Source organism: Capra hircus, chromosome 26, assembly GCF_001704415.2.
Source record: "Capra hircus breed San Clemente chromosome 26, ASM170441v1, whole genome shotgun sequence".
NCBI lineage: Eukaryota > Metazoa > Chordata > Mammalia > Artiodactyla > Bovidae > Capra > Capra hircus.
This window is the reverse complement of record NC_030833.1, coordinates 51,293,571-51,321,296: the sequence shown is the minus strand read 5'-3', so window position 1 is coordinate 51,321,296 and position 27,726 is coordinate 51,293,571. Positions and strand designations below refer to the sequence as shown.

General features: G+C 37.6%; 2 pseudogenes; both read right to left on the bottom strand.

Annotated features, from left to right (window-relative positions):
* Positions 871-17,888, bottom strand: LOC102176759 (annotated as a pseudogene).
* On the bottom strand, positions 23,634-24,564 carry LOC102177027 (annotated as a pseudogene).

The following is a 27,726-nucleotide window of genomic DNA, read 5'->3' as shown; positions in this document are numbered from 1 at the left end:
CATATTTCATAATGGCAACATAATACCTGGTTCAGAGGGTAATGCTTGAATGCAGTAAAAAATGCTCTGTAGTTCATCATGACATCTGAAAAGAACTGTGTTGAACTGTAATAACATGTACCAACTTGGGTCTTTCCAGGTGGCTCAGTGGATAAAGAATCCACCTGCAATTCAGGAGACACAGGTTCAATCCCTTGGTCAGGAAGAGCCCCTGGAGGAGAGCATGGCAACCCACTCCTGTATTCTTGCCTGGAGAATCCCATGGACATAGGATCCTGGCGGGCTATGGTCCATAGAGTCAGAGTCAGACATGACTGGAGATACTTGGCATGTACGTGAACCAGCTTTAAATAGCTTTTCCCCTCTGACTGCATCTCACACAACTCATTAATTATTTGAGCCCCAAGATGATGTTGTTTGCTTGATGTTTTGTTGATGTCCAACAGAGATCAATGATCGGTTTGGAAGCTTAAGAAATACGAGCTCCAGGGATACAAACACAGGAAAATGTAAAGCATGTAACATTTTCCCTAGTAGCATCTTCACAAACAGGAAGCAAGTTCTATCTCACAGCTTAGTTGGACTATATTCTGTTTGGGGGCGGTGGGGGGGAATGGAATGAAGTGTATTTCCTGGGCTCTGGAAGCTTGTTTATTTATTTGTTTTCTCATAAGGGTAACATTATTAGCCATGTATGAGAGGGGGGAGAATTGTAAAAGAGGGTAGAGACATTAGGCATATTTTTAAAAGTCTGTAGTTAGCCTGTAATTATAGAGTATTTTAAGAAATGCCCAAATTTTGAGCACTCCTTTTTGAAAATATTTTCACTTTTTGTGCTGAGAAACAATCTCGACAGGAAATGGGGACAACTCAATCTGCAGAGCCAAATATCTTGAAACAGCTGTCAGTGTAAGAGGGAAAGAGTGTGAGCCAACGGGGAAGAATGCTTGATTCCTCTCCCCTTCCCTCCTCCTCCTTCCTCACTTTAACTCCATCCACAGAACCTGGGAAAGACAGCAGGGAAAGTCTCCTGACAGTCACTCTGAGGCTGAGAGTGGTGCTGAGGGGTCCTCAGAAGTGCTCCAGGAGGAACACAGACATGTGAACCCTCTCTGGATCAGACAGGAGGGGGATTACTTTGTCCTCGTGCCAAAGGGATTTGTAGATGTCTCTCTATAGCAATTTTCTGACATTTGATACTATTGACATTTTGGCCCAAATTATATTTTTGTCTTTTCATGTGTTGTGAGTGTGTGTGGAGGATGGGGTTGGGGAGGGAGATGCTGTTCTGTACCTTGTAGACTATTTAGCAGCATCTCATCTGTCCAGGGGGATTCCCTGGTGGCTCAGAAGGTAAAGAATCTGCCTGTGATGCAGGAGACCCGGGTTCAATCTCTGGGTCAGGAAACTCCCCTGGAGACGGGAATGGCTACTCACTCCAGTATTCTTGTCTGGAGAATTCCATGGACAGAGGAGCCTGTCAGGCTTACAGTCCATGGCAGTCTCAGTCAGGAACAGCTGAGTGACTAAGCCTTTCACTTTTACTCGTCGGTCCACTAGATGTCAGTAGCAACCCTCCCTAGTGTGCCTATCAACAACATCAAAAATTACTAAATGTCCCATGGGGTTATAATCTCTCCTAGTTAAGAACCACTTCTTTCTATAAGTAATCAGCAGCTTGATTTTTCTTTAGAAACAGGAAAAGGTTTTCCACAATTATGTGAGGGCTTCCCTGAAAGCTCAGCTGGTAAGGAATTCACCTGCAATTCAGAAGACCCACAATTATGTACTATTTTGAAATCAGAAAAGACAGGTCACTTGTACTGTCCATTGAAGAGAGAAAACCATATCCTCAGAATAATTACGTTTTCAAACCACAGGTTTTTTTAAGTCACATGTTCTTTACCTCTTTGAGTGGCTCAGGGTAAAGAATCTGCCTGCAGTATACACCTGAGGCATTCACTCCCTGGGGTGGGAAGATAAGCCTGGAAGGAAATGGCAACCCACCCCAGTATTCTTGTCAGAGAAATCTCATGGATGGAGTGGCCTGGGAGGCTACATCCAGAGAGCTGCAAATAGTTGGACACAACTGAACACACATGCACACATTTACATTTTTGAAGTTATTTGAAGAATGTGTAAAATAGCTGGATGTGTTGCGGTTAGGTCAATACTTTTTTCCCCTTAAAAATAAACAACTGGTGCCTCCAAATCACTCTATTATTACTAAGGGTGAGGAGAGAAAATATCCTTCATTGGCATTTTCAATATGTCGAAAGCTTTGAATATATACCCCCTTTATTAAAAACACACATACAACACACAACCCTTAAGGCTTTTATGTTTTGTGAGAATTCAGACAAGATTCTATACTAAGGTTTCTTTTTAAAGTTATAAGAATAAAATATTTACATATAATGGATGTTGTGAAGATCAGATACATAATGCAGCTTATGTATGCATATATAATATTCTATCTGTGCAATCTTGTTTACTATGGTGTCCCTTGCCATCTTATCATAATCATTTTTAGATCATTAAAACTTCTTCATGTATGGCAAAACCAGTACAATATTTAAAGTAATTAGCCTCCAATTAAAATAAATAAATTTATATTTTTTTAAAAACTTCTTCAAAAATCTGAGTGACTTTCCATAATATATATGCAGTATGTCTTTGAATGTTTTTCCTGTTGCTTGAAATTTTATTTCTAAATTTTTTATATCTTCTTCTTTTTTTAATACGAATTTATTTATTTAATTGGAGGCTAATTACTTTAAATATTGTACTGGTTTTGCCATACATTGACATAAATCTGCCAAGGGTGAACATGGGTTCCCCATCCTGAACACCCCACTTTCCTCCTCATCCCATCCCTCTGGGTCATCCCAATGCACCAACCCCAAGCACCCTGTCTCATGCATCAAACCTGGACTGGCGATTTGTTTCACATATGATAATATACATGTTTCAATGCCATTCTCCCAAATCATCCCACCCTCGTTCTCTCCCACAGAGTCCAAAGGACTGTTCTGTACATCTGTGTCTAAATATAGGGTCATCATCACCATCTTTCTAAATTCCATATATATGTGTTAGTATACTGTACTGTTGTTTTTCTTTCTGGCTTACTTTACTCAGTATAATAGGCTCCAGTTTCATCCACCTCATTAGAACTGATTCAACTGTATTCTTTTTAATGGCTGAGTAATATTCCATTGTGTATATGTACCACAGCTTTCTTATCCATTCTTCTGCTGATGGACATCTAGGTTGCTTCCATGTCCTGGCTATTATAAACATAAAAATGCTGCGATGAACATTGGGGTACACGTGCCTATTTGATTCTGATTTCCTTGGTGTGTTTATGTCCATCAGTAGGATTGCTGGGTCATATGGCAGTTCTATTTCCAGTTTTTTAAAGGAATCTCCACACTGTTCTCCATAGTGGCTGTACTAGTTTGCATTCCCACCAACAGTGTAATAGGGTTCCCTTTTCTCCACACTGTCTCCAGCAATAGAAATGAAAATGGAGAAATCACAACAGATCATAAGAATCTTTGAGCTTTGCCTCAAGGATATCCCCCACAATATGTGCTTGTGGTGTGTGTGGGATCATCACACAAATGAAATATAGAATCCATCAAAATTCATCAGTAAGAATCCATTTTTTCAAACTTAGAAATGTACCAATTTCAGTGATTTTACTCTTATGAGCATTCTATCTTTATGGAAAGCAATGGAGGAAGACAGCAACAAACCAGCAAGCAGAAGAAACAGACAATGAAACAAACAAATGTAAAGAAATTCTGTGCACCTCCAAATTGCCAGATGAGATTTCTGAATAAATAGGAAAGTGCCTGAAGTCTTTCAAGCATAATCTAGTATATGCCTGGCACATCTTGTTTAACACCTTTTACAATTAATTAGATAACATACTAGATATGTGGTATTTTATACTACTAACATATATAGTATATAACAATTCAAAAATGTTTTCTTGTTGTCCCTCAAATCCACGTCTAAGGATTTCCATAAAGAGACCCTGGATATGAGAAATTATGTAAGCACACAATCATTCATTTTAGAGTTTATGATATAAATAATTGAATAAACATTTTTGTATATAAACTATCTCTATCCACTAGATTAACATTGAAAATACCAACACAAGTATGAATACCTGTATATGAACGAGTAGATGAATGAAATAAATGAATATACATCAAAGGAAAGGAATATAATGTCTCTGTTCAGAATATTTTACATGTAAAAGTGTTTATTAGGGTCTTTTTTTACGTTTAAAATCTGAGTTTATACAAGTATACATAGTCCTTTCTGAGCAGTGTGAGTCAAGCTGGGTTTTTCTATCTCTACATAGAATTTTTTCATTGTCACAATAAATTTAATGAATGTGCATATGTGTGTATTGTGCATCTCTGTGTTTGTACCATCTATTATGGAATTAAAACAGTGTACCTTTATTGGAGTTGGTTAAGCATATGTGATAAACGTTGGATAAGTGGAAATATTTAATCAAGTATGGGACTGAACTCTGAAGAGATAGGGACAAAAAAATAGGAAAAATCTATATTATAGATATATCTATAATATAGATGTCTCAATAATCTCACATAGGAAATTGTGTTGTGCTCGGTTGCTCAGTCGTGTCCAAGTCTTTGTGACTCTATGGGCTGTAACCCACCAGGCTCCTCTGTCCATGGAATTTTTCAGGTAAAAATTCTGGAGTGGTAGCCATTTCCTCCTCCAGGGGATCATTTTCTCCCAAGATCTTTCCCACATCTCTTGTGCCTTCTGTATTGGCAAGTGGGTTCTTTACTACTAGCATATTTGTCACATATTTCTGAGAACAAAAAAACTGAAAAATCCAGAGCTCTGACAAAGACATAGAAATACACCCTAAATTATTCCAGAGACAACACTGAATGTGCCGGAAGATAGAATCACACCCAAGAACACATCATGAGTTAGTCACAGGTATTAATATTTTGCAGTATGAGTTACTTAGATATATTTTATTTTTTCTCAGTTTTTTTTCTTTTCTTTTCACTAAAATAAAAATGTTCACGTCTCGTAAACAAACTTTCATCATGTATTTTGGAGAAAATCTTAATTCAGTTCAGTTCAGTCGCTCAGTCGTGTCTGACTATTTGAGACCCCATGAACCTCAGCACGCCAGGCCTCCCTGTTCATCACCAATTTCTGGGGTTCATCCAGATTAATGTCCATTGAGTCAGTGATGCCATCTCATCATCTGTTATCAACTTTTCCTCCTGCCCTCTACCTTTCCCAGCATCAGAGTCTTTTCAAATGAGTCAGCTCTTTGCATCAGGTGGCAAAAGTATTGGAGTCTCAGCTTCAACATCAGTCCTTCCAATGAACACCCAGGACTGATCTTTAGGATGGGCTGGATGGATCTCCTTGCAGTCCAAGGGACTCTCAAGAGTCTTCTCCAACACCACGGTTCAAAAGCATCAATTCTTCAGTGCTCAGCTTTCTTTGGGAAAAAGCAATGGCAACCCACTCCAGTACTCTTGCCTGGAAAAGCCATTGGATGGAGGGGCCTGGTAGGCTGCAGTCCATGGGGTCTCTAAAAGTTGGACACGACTGGGTGACCTCAATTTCACTTTTCACTTTCGTGCAGTGGAAAAGGAAATGGCAACCCACTCCAGTGTTCTTTCCTGGAGAATCCCAAGGATGCGGGAGCTGCCGTCTATGCAGTCATACAGAGTTGGAAGGACTGAAGCAACTTAGCAGCAGCTGCAGCTGCAGTTTTCTTTATAGTCCAACTCTCTCATCCATACATGACTACTGGAAAAACCATAGCCTTGACTAGATGGACCTTTGTTGTCAAGGTAATGTCTCTGCTTTTCAATATGCTATCTAGGTTGGTCATAACTCTCCTTCTAAGGAGTAAGCGTATTTTAATTTCATGGCTGCAATCACCATCTGCAGTAATTTTGGAGCCCAGGAAAATAGTCATCCACTGTGTCCACTGTTTCCCCATCTATTTGCCATGAAGTGATGGGCCCAGATGCCATGATCTTAGTTTTTTGAATGTTGAGCTTTAAGCCAAATTTTTCACTCTCCTCTTTAGATAAAGAATAAACAAAACTTGAATAAAAGGAACCAAACATTAAGATCAGAGCATAAATAAATGAAAAATATAAAGAAAATAATAACAAAGATCAATGAAACTAAAAGCTGGTTCTTTGAGAATATAAACAAAGTTGATAAGCCTTCAGTCAGACTCATCAAGAGGAGCAAAGAGAAGACTCAAGTCAATAAAATTAGAAATGAAAGACGAGAAGTAGCAACTAACATTACAGATGTTTTCCATTAGTCTTCAATGTTGTGTAAGAGGGACATGCTATGCAAAGAAGAAGGAAAGTTAGTGATGAGGACTGAAGTAGACAGCCTAGAATACATCAGAGTCTTGATATGCTGTTCCCTATTTTTGTGGAATTTCAAGAATATTTATGGAATAGAAGAGTATCTCCATGCCATTGCCAAAACTTGGATTTGAATTGTGAATTTCGTAAAAAACACTCAGTTCTTTAAGTTATCCAATTCCAGACGAGGAAGCCTATTTTAATCAAATGTTGTCTGCTGCAATACTATTTTTGACTTCCATTTAATGGGCTTAATTTTTTTCATATCATATTTATTAAGTCCAATAAAATGGACCAACATGTAGGTCAAATCAGTCTTTAGATGCTGTAGTATACATCTGACATTTGAATGGAGACAAATTAACTAGATTATATATTTATTTACTGCACAATACCTGCCAATCCACTGATGCCCTGTTTGTGTTAGGCTTTAATTTTCAGACAATATTTTCAGTTAGGCTGCCTTTTATGAGCAAGAGTTCCAAAATATGATAAAATATGGTAGAAATAAAAACCTATACATCTTTTATATAAAATAAGAATTTTATAAGTTTGTAGCTTTTTGCACAATGAAAAGTTTTCCTAACATGCCATAATGTCCCACAAATGCCCTTAAATTTTTTTATCCCATGATGATTTTGTGGCTCATTTATTATCAAACTGTTTAGTTCATTAATACCTACTACTAGTATCAGCTTAAATTCATCAATATAGAAAATATAAAAAGCCTGAGTTCTGAAAGATTGCTCAGTTAATCTTTGATTTACTTTATGACAAAATCTTTAACACATTGCATAATGTTTTAGTGAGACTGAAATTATGTTTGAATGATAAATGAACAAAATTAGCATAAGTAGAAAAGTCAAAAGGTTTTTCAAAAATGTTAAGTGCCATATATAAACCCTGCCCACATACTAAGCATGATATATGAGGAAACCTACAATATTTCTTAGCAGTGAAGATGACTTAGTCACTCAGTCATGTCTGACTCTTTGTGGCCCCATGGATTGTAGCCCACCAGGCTCTTCTCTCTATAGGGATTTTCCAGGCAAGAACACTGGAATGAGTTGCCATTTCCTCTTCCAGTTAATAGTGGAGTTTAATACAAATAATTATTCACTTAGGAACTTGAGAAAGTTGTTTCTCATGTGTCATGCCATATAATTTTAATTACACAATTACTATATGTGTGTGGTTGTGTGCACATATGCCTAATACAAATATTTTAAAATATAGTTTAGCTTTCAATTTTACTAAGACTTCTTTCACATCCTTGTTCCATAGGCTAAATATCAGAGGATTTAGGAGGGGAATCACAAGAGTGTAAAGCAAAGAGGTAATTTTGTCTTCATCTAGAGAGTAAGATGAACTAGGCCTGAAATACATAAAAAGCATAGTTCCCTGAAAAATTGACACTGCAGTTAAGTGGAAGGTGCAGGTGATAACAGCTTTGATTCTCCCCTCAGTAGAGTGGACCTCCAAGACTAAAAGGATGATATAAAAATAAAAACAAGGACTCCTGAAACAGTACTCAGTTCAATAGAACCCAAAGCAGTGAATATCATTAACTCATTAACCTCTGTATCCAAGCAGGACAGGAAAAAAAAAAAAAAGAGGTAAATCACAGAAAAAATGGTTAATCACATTTAACCCACAGAAGCATAAATGGAATGCTAATGCTGTGTGTACCTCAGAAACTGTCATCCCCACCAGGAAAACCCCAGCCATGAGCAAGGAGCACACTCTGCTGGACATGCTGACCGCATAGAGCAAGGGGCTGCTGATGGCCTTGTACCGGTCATAGGGCATCACAGCCAGCAGGAGACACTCAGAATTGGCAAAGATACAGAAGGCCAAGAACTGCAAAGCATAGCCATATAAAGAGATTGACTTGTTTTTGGCAAATAGGGAGAAATATCAATAACCTCAGATATGCAGATGACACCACCCTTATGGCAGAAAGTGAAGAACTAAAAAGCCTCTTGAGGAAAGTGAAAGAAGAGAGTGAAAAACTTGGCTTAAAGGTCAACATTCATAAAACTAAGATCATGACATCCGGCCCCATGGCTTCATGGCAAATAGATAGGGAAACAGTGGTAACAGTGGCTGACTTTATTTTGGGGGGCTCCAAAATCACTGCAGATGGTGACTGCAGCCAAGAAATTAAAAGACACTTGCTTCTTGCACCAACCTAGACAGCATATTAAAAAGCAGAGACATTACTTTGACAACAAAGGCCCATCTAGTCAAGGCTATGGTTTTTCCAGTAGTCATGTATGAATGTGAGATTTGGACTATAAATAAAGCTGAGCATCAAAGCATTGATGCTTTTTTTAATTATTAAATTCCAATACAATTTTTGTTTTGTATTCTGATACAATTTCAACTACTATGTGAAAAAGGGTAAATAAACCACCGATAGTCATATTGATAAATATTTATCAGTTCAGTTCAGTTCATTTCAGTCACTCAGTTGTGTCCGACTCTTTGCGACCCCATGAATTGCAGCACGCCAGGCCTACCCTGTCCATCACCATCTCCCAGAGTTCACTCAGACTCACGATCATCGAGTCCGTGATGCCATCCAGCCATCTCATCCTCTGTCGTCCCCTTCTCTTCCAGCCCCCAATACTTCCCATCATCAGAATCTTTTCCAATGAGTCAACTCTTCGCATGAGGTGGCCAAAGTACTGGAGTTTCAGCTTTAGCATCATTCTTTCCTAAAGCAATACATGCTAATGTAAATTTGTAGGCAAAGTAATTTATTTGTGTAACATAAGAAAAACTGACTTTGACTTAGGATTAGGATAAAAGGTTCACAAAAGATCTAAAATTTAGTATGGGTGTTGGAGGATGTGTGGTTCATCCAGTGTATAGTGGAGGGAAGAGGTACCTAAGTGTGTGATAGAGCCAGCAAATCTGGAGAACATAAAGAAGTCTGGAGTAACAGCGAGCATCAGGAATGTGAAGGCATGACTAAGGTAGGAAAGGTAGGTCAACCGTGGTTCTGAAGAGTTTTTTTTTTTTTATTTTTATTTTTACTTTATTTTGCTTTACAATACTGTATTGGTTTTGCCATACATTGACATGAATCCACCACGGGTGTACATGAGTTCCCAATCATGAACCCCCCCTCCCACCTCCCTCCCCATATCATCTCTCTGGATCACCTCTGTACACCAGCCCCAAGCATTCTGTATCCTGTATCGAACATAGACTGGCGATTCATTTCTTACATAACAGTATGCATGTTTCAATGCCATTCTCCCAAATTATCCCACCCTCTCCCTCTCCCACAAAGTCCGAAAGTCCATTCTATACATCTGTGTCTCTTTTGTTGTCTCGCATACAGGGTTATCATTACCATCATTCTAAATTCCATATGTATGTGTTAGTATACTGTATTGGTGTTTTTCTTTCTGGATTACTTCACTCTGTATAATAGGCTCCAGTTTCATCCACCTTATTAGACCTGATTCAAATGTATTCTTTTTAATGGCTGTGTAATACTCCATTGTGTATATGTACCACAGTTTTCTTATCCATTCATCTGTTGATGGGCATCTAGCTTGTTTCCATGTCCTGGCTATTATAAACATTGCTGTGATGAACATTGGGGTACACGTTTCTTTCAATTCTGGTTTCCTCGGTGTGTATGCCCAGCAGTGGGATTGCTGGGTCATAAAGCAGTTCTATTTCCAGTTTTTTAAGGAATCTCCACACTGTTCTCCATAGTGGCTATACTAGTTTGCATTCCCACCGACAGTGTAAGAGGGTTCCCTTTTCTCCACACCTTCTCCAGCATTTATTGCTTGCAGATTTTCGGATCGCAGCCATTCTGAATGGTGTGAAGTGGTACCTCATTGTGGTTTTGATTTGCATTTCTCTGATAATGAGTGATGTTGAGCATATTTTCATGTGTTTATTAGCCATCCATATGTCTTCTTTGGAGAAATGTCTATTTAGTTCTTTGGCCCATTTTTTGATTGGGTCGTTTATTTTTCTGGACTTGAGCTGCATAAGTTGCTTGTATATTTTTGAGATTAGTTGTTTGTCAGTTGCTTCATTTGCTATTATTTTCTCCCATTCAGAAGGCTGTCTTTTCACCTTGCTTATACTTTTCCTTTGTTGTGCAGAAGCTTTTAATTTTAATTAGATCCCATTTTTTTATTTTCGCTTGGATCCTGCTGTGATTTATGTTGGAAAGTGTTTTGCCTATGTTCTCCTCTAGGAATTTTATAGTTTCTGGTCTTACATTTAGATCTTTAATCCATTTTGAGTTTATTTTTGTGTATGGTGTTAAAAAGTGATCTAGTTTCATTCTTTTACAAGTGGTTGACCAGTTTTCCCAGCACCACTTGTTAAAGAGATTGTCTTTAATCCATTGTATATTTTTGCTTCATTTGTCGAAGATAAGGTGTCCATAAGTGTGTGGATTTATCTCTGGGCTTTCTATTTTGTTCCATTGATCTATATTTCTGCCTTCATGCCAGTACCATATTGTCTTGATGACTGTGGCTTTGTAGTAGAGCCTGAAGTGAGGCAAATTGATTCCTCCAGTTCTGTTCTTTCTCAAGATTGCTTTGGCTATTCAAGGTTTCTTGTATTTCCTTACAAATTGTAAAATTATTTTTTCTAGCTCTGTGAAAAATACCACTGGTAGGTTGATGGGGATTGCATTGAATTTGTAGATTGCTTTGAGTAGTATACTCATTTTCACTATATTGATTCTTCTGATCCATGAACATGGTATATTTCTCCATCTATTAGTGTCCTCTTTGATTTCTTTCATCAGTGTTTCATAGTTTTCTATATATAGGTCTCTAGTTTCTTTAGGTAGATATATTCCTAAGTATTTTATTCTTTTCATTGCAATGGTGAATGGAATTGTCTCTTTAATTTCTTTTTCTACTTTCTCATTATTAGTGTATAGGAATGCAAGGGATTTCTCTGTGTTGATTTTATATCCTGCAACTTTATTATATTCATTGATTAGCTCTAGTAATTTTCTAGTGGAGTCTTTAGGGTTTTCTATGTAGAGGATCATGTCATCTGCAAACAGTGAGAGTTTTACTTCTTCTTTTCCAATCTGGATTCCTTTTATTTCTTTTTCTGCTCTGATTGCTATGGCTAAAACTTCCAGAACTATGTTGAATAGTAGCAGTGAAAGTGGGCACCCTTGTCTTGTTCCTGACTTTAGGGGAAATGCTTTCAGTTTTTCACCATTGAGGGTAATGTTTGCTGTGAGTTTGTCATATATAGCTTTTATTATGTTGAGGTATGTTCCTTCTATTCCTGCTTTCTGGAGAGTTTTTATCACAAATGGATGTTGAATTTTGTCAAAGGCCTTCTCTACATCTATTGAGATAATCATATGGCTTTTATTTTTCAATTTGTTAATGTGGTGAATTACATTGATTGATTTGCAGCTATTGAAGAATCCTTGCATCCCTGGGATAAAGCCCACTTGGTCATGGTGTATGATCTTTTTAATGTTTTGTTGGATTCTGATTGCTAGAATTTTGTTAAGAATTTTTGCATCTATGTTCATCAGTGATATTGGCCTGCAGTTTTCTTTTTCTGTGGCATCTTTGTCAGGTTTCGGTATTAGGGTGATGGTGGCCTCATAGAATGAGTTTGGAAGTTTACCTTCCTCTGCAATTTTCTGGAAGAGTTTGAGGAGGATAGGTGTTAGCTCTTCTCTAAATTTTTGGTAGAATTCAGCTGTGAAGCAGTCTGGACCTGGGCTTTTGTTTGCTGGAAATTTTCTGATTACAGTTTCAGTTTCTGTGCTTGTGATGGGTCTGTTAAGATTTTCTATTTCTTCCTGGTTCAGTTTTGGAAAGTTGTACTTTTCTAAGGATGCATCCATTTCTTCCACGTTGTCCATTTTATTGGCATGTAATTGCTGATAGTAGTCTCTTATGATCCTTTGTATTTCTGTGTTGTCTGTTGTGATCTCTCCATTTTCATTTCTAATTTTATTGATTTGAATTTTCTCCCTTTGTTTCTTGATGAGTCTGGCTAATGATTTGTCAATTTTATTTATCCTTTCAAAGAACCAGCTTTTAGCTTTGTTGATTTTTACTATGGTCTCTCTTGTTTCTTTTGCATTTATTTCTGCCCTAATTTTTAAGATTTCTTCTACTAACTCTAGGGTTCTCAATTTCTTCCTTTTCTAGTTGCTTTAGGTGTGGAATTAGGTTATTTATTTGACTTGTTTCTTGTTTCTTGAGGTATGCCTGTATTGCTATGAACTTTCTTCTTAGCACTGCTTTTATAGTGTCCCACAGGTTTTGGGTTGTTGTGTTTTCATTTTCATTCGTTTCTAAGCATATTTTGATTTCTTGATTTTTTCTGTGATTTGTTGGTTATTCAGAAGCGAGTTGTTGAACCTCCACATGTTGGAATTTTTAATAGTTTTTCTCCTGTAATTGAGATCTAATCTTAATGCATTATAGTCAGAAAAGATGCTTGGAATGATTTCGATTTTTTTTGAATTTATCAGGGTTAGATTTATGGCCCAGAATGTGATCTATCCTGGAGAAGATTCCGTGAGCAGTTGAGAAAAAAGTGAAATTCATTGTTTTGGGGTGAAATGTCCTATAGATATCAATTAGGTTCAACTGATCTAATGTATCATTTAAAGTTTGCATTTCTTTGTGAATTTTCTATTTAGTTGATCTGTCCATAGGTGTGAGTGGGGTATTTAAGTCTCCCACTATTATTGTGTTATTGTTAATTTCCCCTTTCATACTTGTAAGCATTTGTCTTACATATTGTGGTGCTCCTATGTTGGGTGCATATATATTTATAATTGTTATGTCTTCTTTTTGGAGTGATCCTTTGATCATTATGTAATGTCCTTCTTTGTCTCTTTTCACAGCCTTTGTTTTAAAGTTCTCTTTCATCTGATATGAGTATTGCTACTCCTGCTTTCTTTTGGTCTCTATTTGCATGGAATATCTTTTTCCAGCCCTTCACTTTCAGTCTGTATGTGTCCCTTGTTTTGAGGTGGGTCTCTTGTAATCAGCATATATAGGGGTCTTGTTTTTGGATCCATTCAGCCAGTCTTTGCCTTTTGGTTGGGGCATTCAACCCATTAACATTTAAGGTAATTATTGATAAGTATGATCCCGTTGTCATTTACTTTATTGTTTTGGGTTTGGGTTTATAAACCATTTTTGTGTTTCCTGTCTAGAGAACATCCTTTAACATTTGTTGGAGAGCTGTTTTGGTGGTGCTGAATTCTCTCAGCATTTGCTTATCTGTAAAGCTTTTGATTTCTCCATATTTGAATGAGATCCTTGCTGGGTACAGTAATCTGGGCTGTAGGTTATTTTCTTCCATCACTTTAAGTATGTCTTGCCATTCCCTCCTGGCCTGAAGCGTTTTGATTGAAAGATCCTCAGTTATCCTTATGGGAATCCCCTTGTGTGTTATTTGTTGTTTTTCCCTTGCTGCTTTTAATATTTGTTCTTTGTGTTTGATATTTGTTAATTTGATTAATATGTGTCTTGGGGTGTTTCGCCTTGGGTTTACCCTGTTGGGAACTCTGTGTTTCTTGGGCTTGGGTGATTATTTCCTTCTCCATTTTAGGGAAGTTTTCAACTATTATCTCCTCAAGTATTTTCTCATGGTCTTTCTTTATGTCTTCTTCTTCTGGGACTCCTATAATTCAAATGTTGGGGCATTTCATATTGTCCTGGAGGTCTCTGAGATTGTCCTCATTTCTTTTAATTCGTTTCTCTTTTTTTCTCTCTGATTCATTTCTTTCTACCATTCTATCTTCTATTTCACTAATCCTATCTTCTGCCTCCATTATTCTACTATTTGTTGCCTCCAGAGTGTTTCTGATCTCATTTACTGCATTATTCATTATATATTGGCTCTTTTTTTTTTAATTTCTTCTAGGTCCTTGTTAAATCTTTCTTGCATCTTCTCAATCCTTGTCTCCAGGCTATTTATCTGTGATTTCATTTTGATTTCAAGATTTTGGATCATTTTCAGTATCATTATTCGGAGTTCTTTCTCAGGTAGATTCCCTATCTCTTCCTCTTTTGTTTGGTTTGATGGGCATTTCTCTTGTTCCTTTACCTGATGGGTATTCCTCTATCTCTTCATCTTGGTTATATTGTTGAGTTTGGGGTGGCCTTTCTGTATTCTGGGAATTTATGAAGTTCTCTTTATTATGGAGTTTCCTCACTGTGGGTGGGGTTGTATCAGTGGCTTGTCAAGGTTTCTTGGTTAGGGAAGCTTGTGTCAGAATTCTGGTGGCTGGAGCTGGATTTCTTCCCTCTGGAATGCAATGAAGTGTCCAGTAATGAGTTATGAGATGTCAGTGGTTTTGGAGTAACTTTTAGCTGTCTGTATATTGAAGCTCAGGGCTGCGTTCCTGTGTTGCTGGAGAATTTGCATGGTATGCCTTGCCCTGGAACTTGTTGGCCCTTGGGTGGTGCTTGGTTTCAGTGTAGGTATGGAGGTGTTTGATGAGCTCCTATCGATTAATGTTCCTGGATTCAGCAGTTCTCTGAGGTTCTCAGGGTTTGGACTTAAGCCTCCTGCTTCTGGTTTTCAGTTTTATTTTTACAGTAGGCTCAAGACTTCTCCATCTATACAAGCACCAATGATAAAACATCTAGGTTAAAGATGAAAAGTTTCTCCACATTGAGGGACACCCAGAGAGGTTCACTAAGTTACATGGAGAAGAGAAGAGAAGAGAGAGGCGGTAGTTAGAGGTGACTGGAATGAGATGAGGTGGGATCAGAAGAGGAGAGAGCAAGCTAGCCAGTAATCACTTCCTTATGTGTGCTCCACAGTCTGGACCACTCAGAGATGTTCACGGAGTTATACAGGGAAGAGGAGAGGGAGGAATTAGGCGGAGGTGGCCAGGAGGATAAAAGAGGGAAATGAAAAGGAGAGAGACAGATCCAGCGAGTAGCCAGTTCCCTAAGTGTTCTCCATCATCTGGAACACACAGAGATTCACAGAGTTGGGTAGAGAAGAGAAAGGGGAGGGAGGAGACAGAGACAACCTAGTGGAGAAAAAGGAGAGTCCAAGGGAAGAGAGAGTGGTCAAGCCAGTAATCTCACTCTCAGGTAAAATTGGGTACTGAAGATTGGGTTTTTAAATGTACAAAATTAACAACAAATACCAAAAAGCAAAGATTAAAAATCTAGAGTATAGCTTGGATTTTCACAAATACAATATTAAAGAAAAGAAGAAAAAAAGTCACAAGAAATATCTTAAAAAACAACAACAACAACCACACACACACACACACACACTATATACATATATATATATATACACATACATACATATATATACATATATATGTATGTATATATGGCGTTTGCTTTAAAAATAGGGTCTTTTTTCTGAAAAGTAATAGTAGTTTATAAAAATAAAAATTAAAGGAGAAACAGAGGACTTAAAAATTTTAAAAATTAAAAAAAAAGAAAAGGAAAGGAAGAAAAAACAATCAAACAGCATTAACAAAAAAAAAAAAAAGGAGAGAGAGACAATGATGGTAAAAATAGTAAAAATATATCTGGGACTTTCTCTGGTGTTGTGGGTAGTGTGGGGTCACTACCAAGGTGGTTCCCTCTGTTTAGCTTCTTCTGTTTACTGGTCTCTTCAGTGTGTGATTCCTGCCCTGGCACAAAGAGGGCAGTGGTGGACAATTTTTTTTTTTTCTTTTTTAGGCTCACTTGTTCAGTCGCGCTGTGGGAAGGGAGGCTGCAAACTAATAACACTGGCGTGTGCTTGCAGTGCCTTAGCCACGCTGGGCCTGCCCCTGCTCACGGTGCACACCGCTTAGGCGGTGCTTTGCCAGGAACCATCTGAGGCCGGCCCTAGGCTGCATGCACCTCCCCGGTCTAAGCCACTCAGGCTCAGCTCTCAGGTAGCCCTCAAAAGTGCAGATTTGGTTGGGCTGTGTTTTGTGCCTTTCCCAGGTCTGAGTAGCTCAGGTGTTTGGCAAGCACGGTCACTGCAACTTATCGCCTTTCCCATCCCTGCTGCTGTTTTCTGGGTGTACCACTGGCTCCCATTCTCTGGTGGATGGTGACTGTCCAGAACCCCAAGAAGACTTAGCAAAGAAGCCTGCTTGCAGTTTGGTAGGTAATGTCTCTCCAGGGCTGTGATTGCCCCCTTCCAGCCCTTAGGACTCTGGCTGCCTGTCACCAGAGGGGGATGGTCTGCAGCCAGCTATTTCTGTTCCATCCTTTGTTCTGTGTGTGGTCCTGGCGGTGTCTTATGTTAGAGCTTTTCCCATAGTAGCTATCCCACAGTCTCGTATGCTAGCCCAAGTTAGTTCACTCTGGTTACACTCAGGGCATTCTGGCCCCATTCTTAAAAAGCGCTGCAGCCCATGCCTCCCTGCCCTGCCCCCACTTGCTAGTGGCGGATGCAGGCATCTGTGCTGCTTCTCCGCTGGGGTAGTTACCATTGGGCTCATAATCTGTTGGTTTTAATTATTTACTTATTTTTCTTCCCTGTTATGTTGCCCTCTGTGCTTCCCAGGCTTGCCACACACTCGGCAGTGAGAGTGTTTCCTGGTGTTTGGAAACTTCTCTCTTTTTAAGACTCCCTTCCCGGGACAGGACTCCCTTCCTGGGATGGAGCTCCCTCCCTACCTCCTTTGTCTCTTTTTTCTTCTTTTATATTTTTTCCTACCTGTTTTTGAAGAAAATGATCTGCTTTTCTGGGTGCCTGATGTCCTCTGCCAGCATTCAGGAGTTGTTTTGTGGAATTTACTCAGCATTGAAATGTTCTTTTGATGAATTTGTGAGGGAGAAGGTGTTCTCCCAATCCTATTCCTCCACCATCTTAGGACCACCCCCCTGCATTGATGCTTTTAACTGTGATGTTAGAAAAGATTCTTGAGAGTCCCTTGTATTGCATGGAGACCCAACCAATCCATCCTAAAGGAAGTCAGTCCTGAATGTTCATAGGAAAGACTGATGCTGAAGCTGAAACTCGAAAACTTTGGCCACATGATGTGAAGAACTGATTCATTGGAAAAGACTCTGATGCTGGGAAAGATTGAAGGCAGGAGGAGAAGAGATGTCAGAGGATGAGATGGTTGGATGGCACCACTGACTCGAAGGTCATGTGTTTAGGAGTTGGTGATGGACAAGGAGGCCTGGCATGCTGTGGTCCATGGGGTTGCAAAAAGTCGGACATGACTGAGTGACTCAACTGAACTGAACTGGCAAATAGGTGCACCAGCATCTTGGGGCCAATGGCTGTGGAATAGCAGAGGTCAGAGGAGAGGTGACTGAGGGAAAAGTACAAGGGTATATGCAGCTAGGGATCCATCCTAATTAAAATAATCATTCCAAGATTTGCCAGAATGTTAACGAGATAAACAACAAAAAACATGATAAATAGAATCAGTTTAATCCCAGATTTATCAGTAATTCCCCTAAATATGAATTCAGTTAAGGATGAGCAATTTTCTCTTTCCATTCTTTGGTGTTCTTGTCTAAAATTTTGAAGAAATGACGAAGAAAATGATACGTATATGATTCTTGAGAGTTCCTTGGACAGCAAGGAGATCCAACCAGTCAATCCTAAAGGAAATCAGTCCTGAATATTCATTGGAAGGACTGATGCTAAAGTGAAGCTCTAATAGTTTGGCCATCTAATGCAAAGAACTGACTCATTGGAAAAGACTCTGATGCTGGGAAAGATTAAAGGCAGGAGGAGAAGGGGACTACAGAGGACGAGATGGTTGGATGACATCACCAACTCTATGGACATGAGTTTGGGCAAACTTTGGGAGTTGGTGATGGACACGGAAGCCTGATGTGCTGCAGTCCATGGAGTCCCAAAGAGCCAGATGTGATTGAGCAACTGAACCAAACTGAATTTTGGAATAGTGTTTATATAGCAAAAGATTGGCCTTCCTGGTGACATAGATGGTAAAGAATTCTCCTGCAGTGCAGGAGAGCTGTGTTCGATCTCTGCGTCTGGAAGATCCCCTGCAGAAGATAATGGCAACCCACTCCAGTATACTGGCCTGGGAAATCCCATGGATAGAGGAGCTCGGGGGGCTACAATTATGGGTCACAAAGATTCACACATGACCGAGCAACTTTCACTCACTCACAGAAAAAAATAAATAAATATAATCAGAGAGAAATATTTCCATAAAATAGAAAGTATTTTAAAATGATTTATCCATATATATGACAAAGAACTTGTATCCACAATATACTAATAGCTTTGCTCATTGGGGAAAAACAGACTTAAACAAAAAATGACACCTCAAAAAATAAAAATTAACAGAAACTGTCAAAAAGAAGATACATAAGCAGCAAGTTAATGCATGAGAGTTTGCTCAGAACTATTAATTATTAAGGCAATGAGGATAAAGCCACAACACAATAACATAACACAAATCCCAAATGGACTGAAATTAATATACTGAGCATAACAAATTCCCTAATTCATCAGAAATCTCATTTGGGAACTAATAGGGACAGGCTTTCTTATCAGTTTGGGTGTTTTTCTTTGTTCTTTTCATTTGTTGGTTTTTCTACTTTTATTTTCTACAAATCTGGGAAATCGTTTAGCTTAAATCCATATAATTATTTCATATTTAATTTTGGAAATGTGATTCTTTTTTTTGAAATGAGATTCTTAATAGCAACTTTTGATGCCTTTTTTTATGTCATTGCTATTCTTGGTTGTGAGGATCTCAACACTGAAATATCAATTGTACTCCTGTGTAGCTATTGGTGAGGCAAAGTTCAAACCAAAACTAATTGCTAATATTTTCCCAGTAAAATCAAGAAATTGATGTATGTATGTTTCAAAAGAATTCTACTATTATTCTACTTCTCTGTTACACATATGGTGTACGTAGAATTCTTCTTGGTCACCTAATTATGGTGGTTAGTAGCTCAGTTATGTCTGACTCTTTGCTACCCTGTGGACTCTATTTGCCAGGCTCCTCTATCCATGGGATTCTCCAGGCAAGAATACTTTAGTGGGTAGGCATTCCCTTCTCCAGGGGATCTTTCTGACTCAGGGATCAAACCTAGATCTCCTGTATTACAGGAAAATTCTTTACTGTCTGAGCCACCAAGGAAGCTCTAATTATACTCCAATCCAAATTAATTTTTCCCTCAGGAATCCCTGTCTTCTGGGGTGCAACTATTTGTTGCAGCAACTATTTTGTTCAGCCAGACCCCAGATTTAGCTTTTTAAAAGGTCTGCTCCTCAAACACACGTAGATTAACATCCTTTCAATGTTCCCCCACCTAGCAATTTAACTGATTGTTATTACAAGCTGGGTAACCTAAGGGGGGAGAAAATCTTCCAATGGGATTTGTGTTTCATTAAAAATGGAGATCTTAAAATAACTGTAAAACATGTCTTAAAGAGAAAGTGTATTCCTCAGATATAAGCAAGTGAGAGAAAGGATCTATATTTAGAGATTTTTTTGGGTTCTTTGCAGACACTAAAACAATTCTAGGCAGACACATACTACCCAGATGATCTTCTTCAAAATACAGTTGTCTGTTCTTCAAGCCAATTATGATGTGGAGTTCATTGTGTCGTATGGTACTGAAGTATTTTATAGCTCCCAGGTGCTGTGAAAATGAGGGGAGAGCCAGTGGGTGGATAAAGACAGTGTTGTTCTACAAGCAAGGTGGCACTTTTAATAACATAAAGATTAATAATGTACTGAGATACTCTAGAAAGTAAGCACTATATCCATTACATAAACACATCATAAACCCTTTACAAGAAACTTTTATAATTAAAAATAAAAATTAATAGTTTCAATCTCATAGTGAAGGTACTGTGTTTATGGAATGCCATTTTAGATTATAATATACACATAGAAAATTTTCATCTAAATCAATACTACTTTTGGAATTCCATTTAATGGGCTTAAATTCCTTTCTCGTTATATCATTCCCACTAGATCTAATAAAATGAGCTGATATTTGCAATGCAGTCTTTAGTTGCTGAAATAAATATACACCATAAGCATGAAGAATGATTAATTAATGTGTTCATTAACTCTTAATTAGTGGCAATCCATCAAATCCCTATTTTGCTTGACTTTAATATATTCCAGTCTATGTTTTCTCTCATGTTTCTCCTCATAATCAACAATTCAAAAGACATTTGGCTGAATTGAAAAAATATACCAAGAGTAGAGAATTTCAATCTTTTATATTATACAATTATTCTAAGGTGTTTCCACCATGAGAACTCTTTTTAACATGCTATAATGTTTCACAAATACCACTCTGAATAACAAAGGAATTTTGTAGGCTTTATACTTCCATTCTGAAATGTTTTTACATCAGGACATTTTTCAATGACATCTAGAAAATGTAAGACTCAGAGGTCTTTTAACCTTACACCTTTAATGGATAAATAAGAGTGTTCTTCAGTACTTTAGGGTATTTCAAATATATGTCTCCTCACTTTCTGTGCTTTAGCCTTCAGGAAACCAAATTCAAGATATATGAAGCATCAAATATCAAAAACTTATAATTTCTTACATCTAGTGCAATTAATAAGTATGTATGTCTTTATAAAAGTCTGTTAACTTTTTGTCCATAACCATTTCTTCACCTTCCCAAAACTGTTGTTATATGCATACAATAATTATACTATATTATGATTATAGGGCTTCCCTGGGGACTCAGCTGGTAAAGAATCCTTAGGTTAATATATATTTGCTTATTTTATGCTTCAGGCAACTGTCAGTGCTTTGGTTAACAAGGATGGAATGCCTTGTTCGTTACCAAAGAAGGAGCACAAGCAGTGTGATATGAAACAATACTTTAGGTAAGTGAGTGTTTGTGAACCACAAAGAGACAAAAAAAAAGGGGGGGCACTTAGGGCATAGAATGAGAGAGAAGGAAGGAAAAGAATCTTGGAAGAAGTGCAGAAGAATTGATAGTTGATAACAAAAACACAATAGTGTATTTTAACAAGTCTCTTTCTATACTTTCCATAGGGCTTAATAATCTAATCTTTAGACTTCTTTCCTTCTCATTTTTTAATATAGCTACTTCAAATGTAATTGATAGATACCACATATAGTTATAAGGTATACAATGTGATGAAGTGATATATGTATACTTTGTGAAATGATTATCACAATAAGGTCAATTAATACATGCATAACCTCACATAGTTACCATTTTGAGTGTGTGTATGGTGAGGACAGTTAAAGTCTATTCTTTTAGAAAATTTCAAGTTATAATACAGTATTGTTAACTGGAGTCATCATGTAGATTTAATCCCCTAAACTTCTTCAATAAATAATAGAAACTTTGTGCACTTTGACCAACATCACCCTTTTCTCCTGTCTTTCAGCCTCTAACAACAACCAATCTACTATTTAATTCTATGAAATTTATTTATTTACTTAGGCTTCACCCCAAGGCTTGCAAGGATCTTAGTTCCCTGACCAGGGGTCAAACCTGGGCCTGGGCATTGTAAGCAGCAAGTTCTGTTCACTGGACTGCAGGCAGTTTCTGAGTTTTACATTTTAGATTCTATCTACATGTGAGATTATGTAGTGCTTGTCTTCCTCTGTATGGAGTATTTCACTTAGTATGTTGCCTGCACGGTTCTTCCATGTTATAGTAAATATGACTTCTTTTAACAAACATGGACTTGTATATTTCACAACATGAATAACTGTCAAATCCTCTATCTACTATCCTTTCATCTCTCAAGTTGAGTCTTATTTAGATTTGACTGAATATCTCTATTTAAAGATGATTTTATTTTGGATTAGATTTATATATTTTTGCTTTGGAATTATAGCCCTCTATGTATTATTTCATGATGAATTTGAGGTTATAATGAGTTACTTGACCATTTAGTTAATATGTTATTTGTTTTACCTTATATTTCAGTTCAGTTTAGTTCAGTCGCTCAGTTATGTTCAACTCTTTGCGACCCCATGAATCGCAGCACACCAGGCCTCCCTGTCCATCACCAACTCCCAGAGTTCACTCAGACTCACGGCCATCGAGTCCGTGATGCTATCCAGCCATCTCATCCTCTGTCGTCCATTTCTCCTCCTGTCCCCAATCCCTCCCAGCATCAGAGTCTTTTCCAGTGAGTCAACTCTTCGCATGAGGTGGCCAAAGTACTGCAGTTTCAGCTTTTGCATCATTCCTTCCAAAGAAATCCCAGGGCTGATCTCCTTCAGAATGGATTGGTTGGATTTCCTTGCAGTCCAAGGGAACCTCAAGAGTCTTCTCCAACACCACACTTCAAACGCATCAATTCTTCAGTGCTGAGCTTTCTTCACAGTCCAACTCTCACATCCATACATGACCACAGGAAAAACCATAGCCTTGACTAGACGGACCTTAGTCGGCAAAGTAATGTCCCTGCTTTTGAATATGCTATCTAGGTTGGTCATAACTTTTCTTCCAAGAAGTAAGCATCTTTTAATTTCATGGCTTCAATCACCATCTGCAGTGATTTTTGAGCCCATAAAAATAAAGTCTGACACTATTCCCACTGTTTCCCCGTCTATTTTCCATGAAGTGATGGGACCAGATGCCATGATCTTCGTTTTCTGAATGTTGAGCTTTAAGCCAACTTTTTCACCCTCCTTTTTCACTTTCACCAAGAGGCTTTTTATTTCCTCTTCACTTTCTGCCATAAGGGTGGCGTCATCTGCATATCTGAGGTTATTGATATTTCTCCCAGCAATCTTGGTTCCAGCTTGTGTTTCTTCAAGTCCAGCGTTTCTCATGATGTGCTCTGCATATAAGTTAAATAAGCAGGATGACAATATACAGTCTTGACATACTCCTTTTCCTATTTGAAGCCAGTATGTTGTTCCATAGTATTTAAACTGCAAGATGTGCTATAGTATATAAAGGATCTACATGCTCAAAAATCAGAGTAAATGCACAATAAGTCTCAGCATAATTGAACAATATTTGAATAAAAACTAAACAAAAAATTAGCATAATGGAGAAGTCAGAAATGTTGTTCATTTAAGCTAAATGCCATGTACAAATTCTAGAAAGATAATTTAACATGACATGTGAGAGGGACAGTAATAGATTTAAGATTGAGATTCAATGTAATACTACTTTAAGAAATTGAAAAATTATGTTTGTCATGCATTCTACCATATAACTTTGATAAATCACCTGTCACTACATGTGTGTGGATGCATGTTTATTCACATATGCCTAACATAAATATTTAAAGCCATTTATTTTTCAAGTTTTCTAGGGCTTCTTTCACATCCTTGTTTCATAGACTGTAAATCAGAAGGTTTAACATGGGAATCACAAGGGTGTAAAACAGTGAGGTTATTTTGTCTTGATCTAGAGAATAGGAAGAACTTGTTCTGAAATACATAAAGAGCATAGTTCCCTGGAAAATTGCCACAACAGCTAGGTGGGAGGTGCAAGTAGAGAAAGCTTTGAATCTCCCTCAGCAGAGTGGATCTTCTAGACTGATAGGATAATATGACAATAAGAGACAAGGACTCCTGAAATGGTACTCAGTTCAATGAAGCCAAAAATCATGAATATCACTAGCTCATTGACCTGTGTGTCTGAGCAAGATATCAACAGGAGAGGAGGAACATCACAAGAAAAAAGTGGTTAATCTCATTTGACCCACAGAAGCATAAGAGGAATGCTAATGTTGTGTGTATCAGAGCATCTGCCATTCCCACCAGGTAAACCCCAGCCATGAGCAGAGAGCACAACCTATTGGATATGCTGACTGCATAGAGCAAGGGGCTGCTGATGACCTTGTACTGGTCATAGGCCATCACTGCCAGCAGGAGACACTCAGAATCTGCAAAGATACAGAAAACCAAGAATTGCAGGGCACAACCATGGAAGGAGATTGACTTTTTCTTGGCAAACAAGTCCACTAGCATCTTGGGGCCAATGGCTGTGGAATAGCAAAGTTCACAGAAGAAGAGGTGGCTGAGGCAAAAGTACATGGGTGTGTGCAACTGGGGATCCATCCTAATCAGGGTTATAATTCCAAGATTTGCCAGAAGATTGATGAGATAAATAAGTAGGAACATGGTAAATAGAGTCAATTTGTTCACAGTGTTATTAGTAATTCCCAAGAAAATGAATTCAGTCACAGAGGAGCAATTCTCTCCTTCCATTCTTTTTAGATCTTGTATAAACTCTTGAAAAATTGATCAAAAAATAAATGGCACATTCAAGTGTAACATTTCTACACATCTGTAAAAAATCATAAGGCAGAACATGTTTTTTTTTTCTTCTGCAATTGTATTTTTATATTCAGAAAAATATCCAGTCATGCACACAAATTAAAGAGGCATAGCCCTCTATTCTGCAAGAACAAAATGAATTTGAGAAAAACCTTTTTGAAAGACTGATGTACATCTAGATGCCATCCATAAGGTCTGTCACTTTCTACCAGCTCTTTTCTGAGCCTCTCTCTCTCTCTCTCTCTCTCTCTCTCTCTCTCTCTCTCTCTCTCTCTCTCTCTCTCTCTCTCTCTCTCTCTCTCAAAACTTCAGGGAGTAGATCTAGAGTAATATACCTTTTTTTCACCTCCTGAAAACCATATGAAAGAGACTCCAATGATAGAGAGGCTAGTCTCTACACTTAGGCTTAAGTATTTTCAATGCTTGAAAAGATTCACTTGGGTAAAAAACATATGATTACAATTTTTGTGTTTCTTTAAAAAACGTGATTGGTTTAAGAGTATTTGATTTAGTTCCCTACACGGTGAGTATATCAATGACTAATAATAACAACAGTAACAAAAAAAATTATGTTACTTATTTTAATTAATTCTGTGTTTAGTCTTTGGTGAGATATGAAATAATTATTACTGACCTGTTTTCTAGAAATTTGCTATTGCTCTCCCACAATGCTCATTATCTCTTTGTGGAGTGGTTGTTGTCAAAGGATGAATCTGTTTACCAGTGGAAGAAAATTTGCATCACTTTAGATTCTAAATGGCTTTTTTATATAATAAAATGGAAACGATAGGAGGGACAATGTTGTTCATTGTTCAGTTGTCACGTCATGTTTGAGTCATCAAAACCCTATGGACTGCAGCAAGCCACACTTCCCTGTCCTTCACCATCTCCCGGAGTTTGCTTAAACAGGTGTTCAGGATGCCATCCAACCATCTCATCCTCTGTTGCCCTCTTCTCCTTCTGCCTTCAATGTTTGCCAACACCAGAGTTTTTCCAAATGAGCTGTCTGTTCACATCAGGTGGCCAAAGTATTGGAGTTTCTGGTTCAACAACAGTCCTTCCAATGTGTATGAGTGGTTTGCCTGTAAGAATGACTGGTTTGACCTCCTTGCTGTCCAAGATACTTTCAACAGTCTTCTCCAACACCACAGTTCAAAAACATCAGTTCTTTGGCACTCTGCCTTCTTTATGGTCCAGATCTGACAACCATATGTGACAGCTGGAAAAACCGTAAATTTAACTATACAGACCTTTGTCAGCAAAGTGATGAGTTGGCTTTTTAACACACTGTCTAGGTTTGCCATAGCAACTAATTTACCACACATATTTGTGTTACTTTAGATTCCAAATGGCTTTTTATATAATAAAATGGAAATGAGATAAGTGACAATACATACTTCTAAAATGCATAGACTTCTTTCTCTGTTATACGTTTGTATTTATGTGTGAATATATATATATATATACATATATATATATATATATATATTTAGGTGTATGGAGAAAGAGTATAAGTTATGAACTTTTTCTTTAGACCTAAGTTAACATGGTGTATGTTCACATGGGGATACACGTGTACATATTTTTATTTTTATTGTGGCAGGTACACTATTTTTCAATACAACAAAACATATCTTAAGTTCATATATACATTGCCCAATGCTAAAGGGAATAAAGGCTTTTGTGTGAACCAACAGGCAAATAATATAATATGTTGTATTGTGGATATTAATAAGCTCAGATTCTTTCAATTATGAGAAGAAAACACTATTTCTAGCCATTAGATAAAGATTTTAGTGAGTAACCAAACACAAAATTCTTCATTTACATATTTTTTCTTTTTTATCAAAAAGTTAATTTTTTTTTCTTTTTAAAATTTATTATTATTATTTTTACTTTACAATATTTGATATCTTACATTTCTTAAGATAGGATCTAGGAACTTACCTGAAATAAGCAGGTCTTGGTTAGCTGACAAATAGGCAGAAGGCTTTTTATTTAACCAGATTAACTGAGATTTAAATTCCTGTGCTACTATCCATTGGCTTTGATGTTATTAAAATATTTCCTTAACTACATTCCTGCTTCTGTATATTCCAACATGAATTCAGGAATAATTTAGCAAAGGCTAAGCTTTTTAGCTTCACTATTGTCAGCAAATTGATTCATGGTAGAATGAAAAGTGCAAATTGTCTTTGTGGTGTGCTTCACAGTTAGTCTGAAACTATCTCCTTCTCTAGCCAAAGAGGAAACCTAATAAAACTCAAAAAAGTTCTCCCTCAATCACTTCAGCTCCTTGTGATTGTTCGTTTTGCTTCTGAAACACTCTCTTTTACTATTTCATTTTGGAGTATGATTACACTTTGCATTACCTTTTTTATTAAATTATAATTCATATAAAATAAAGTTCACCCTTTTAATATATACTGTTGTTTAACTTTTAGTATATTTTCAAGATTATTCAGTTATCACCACTATCTACTTCAGAACATTTTCATCACTCCAATAAGAAACACAAGCTTATTAGCTGTCATTCCCCTTTCTTCCCTCCCTGACCCCTGGAAACCATTCCTTTCTGATACGGCATGGTTTCCTATTCTTGGCCTTCTACAATTAAGGCCTCAGAAATATGATCAATGCTTATTTTGTGTAAAATGGCACCCCACTCCAGTACTCTTGCCTGAAAAATCCTATGGACGGCAGAGCCTGGAAGGCTGCAGTCCATGGGGTTGCTGAGGGTCAGACACGACTGAGCGACTTCACTTTCACTTTTCACTTTCACGCATTGGAAAAGGAAATGGCAACCCACTCCAAAGTTCTTGCCTGGAGAATCCCAGGGACGGGGCAGCCAGGTGAGCTGCCATCTATGCGGTTGCACAAAGTCAGACATGACTGAAGCGACTTAGCAGCAGCGGCAGCAGCAAGCTCCCTGGTAAAAGAAGATGAAAAGTAGTTTTCTAAACACTTATTATTAAGTATTTCTTGTTATCAAAATGATATAAAATAAATAAAATATACCTGCTTGGTGGATTTTAATATAGGTATGGCTCATATGTGCAAAGATGACCCATCTAGAAAATTGCACAGTTCAGT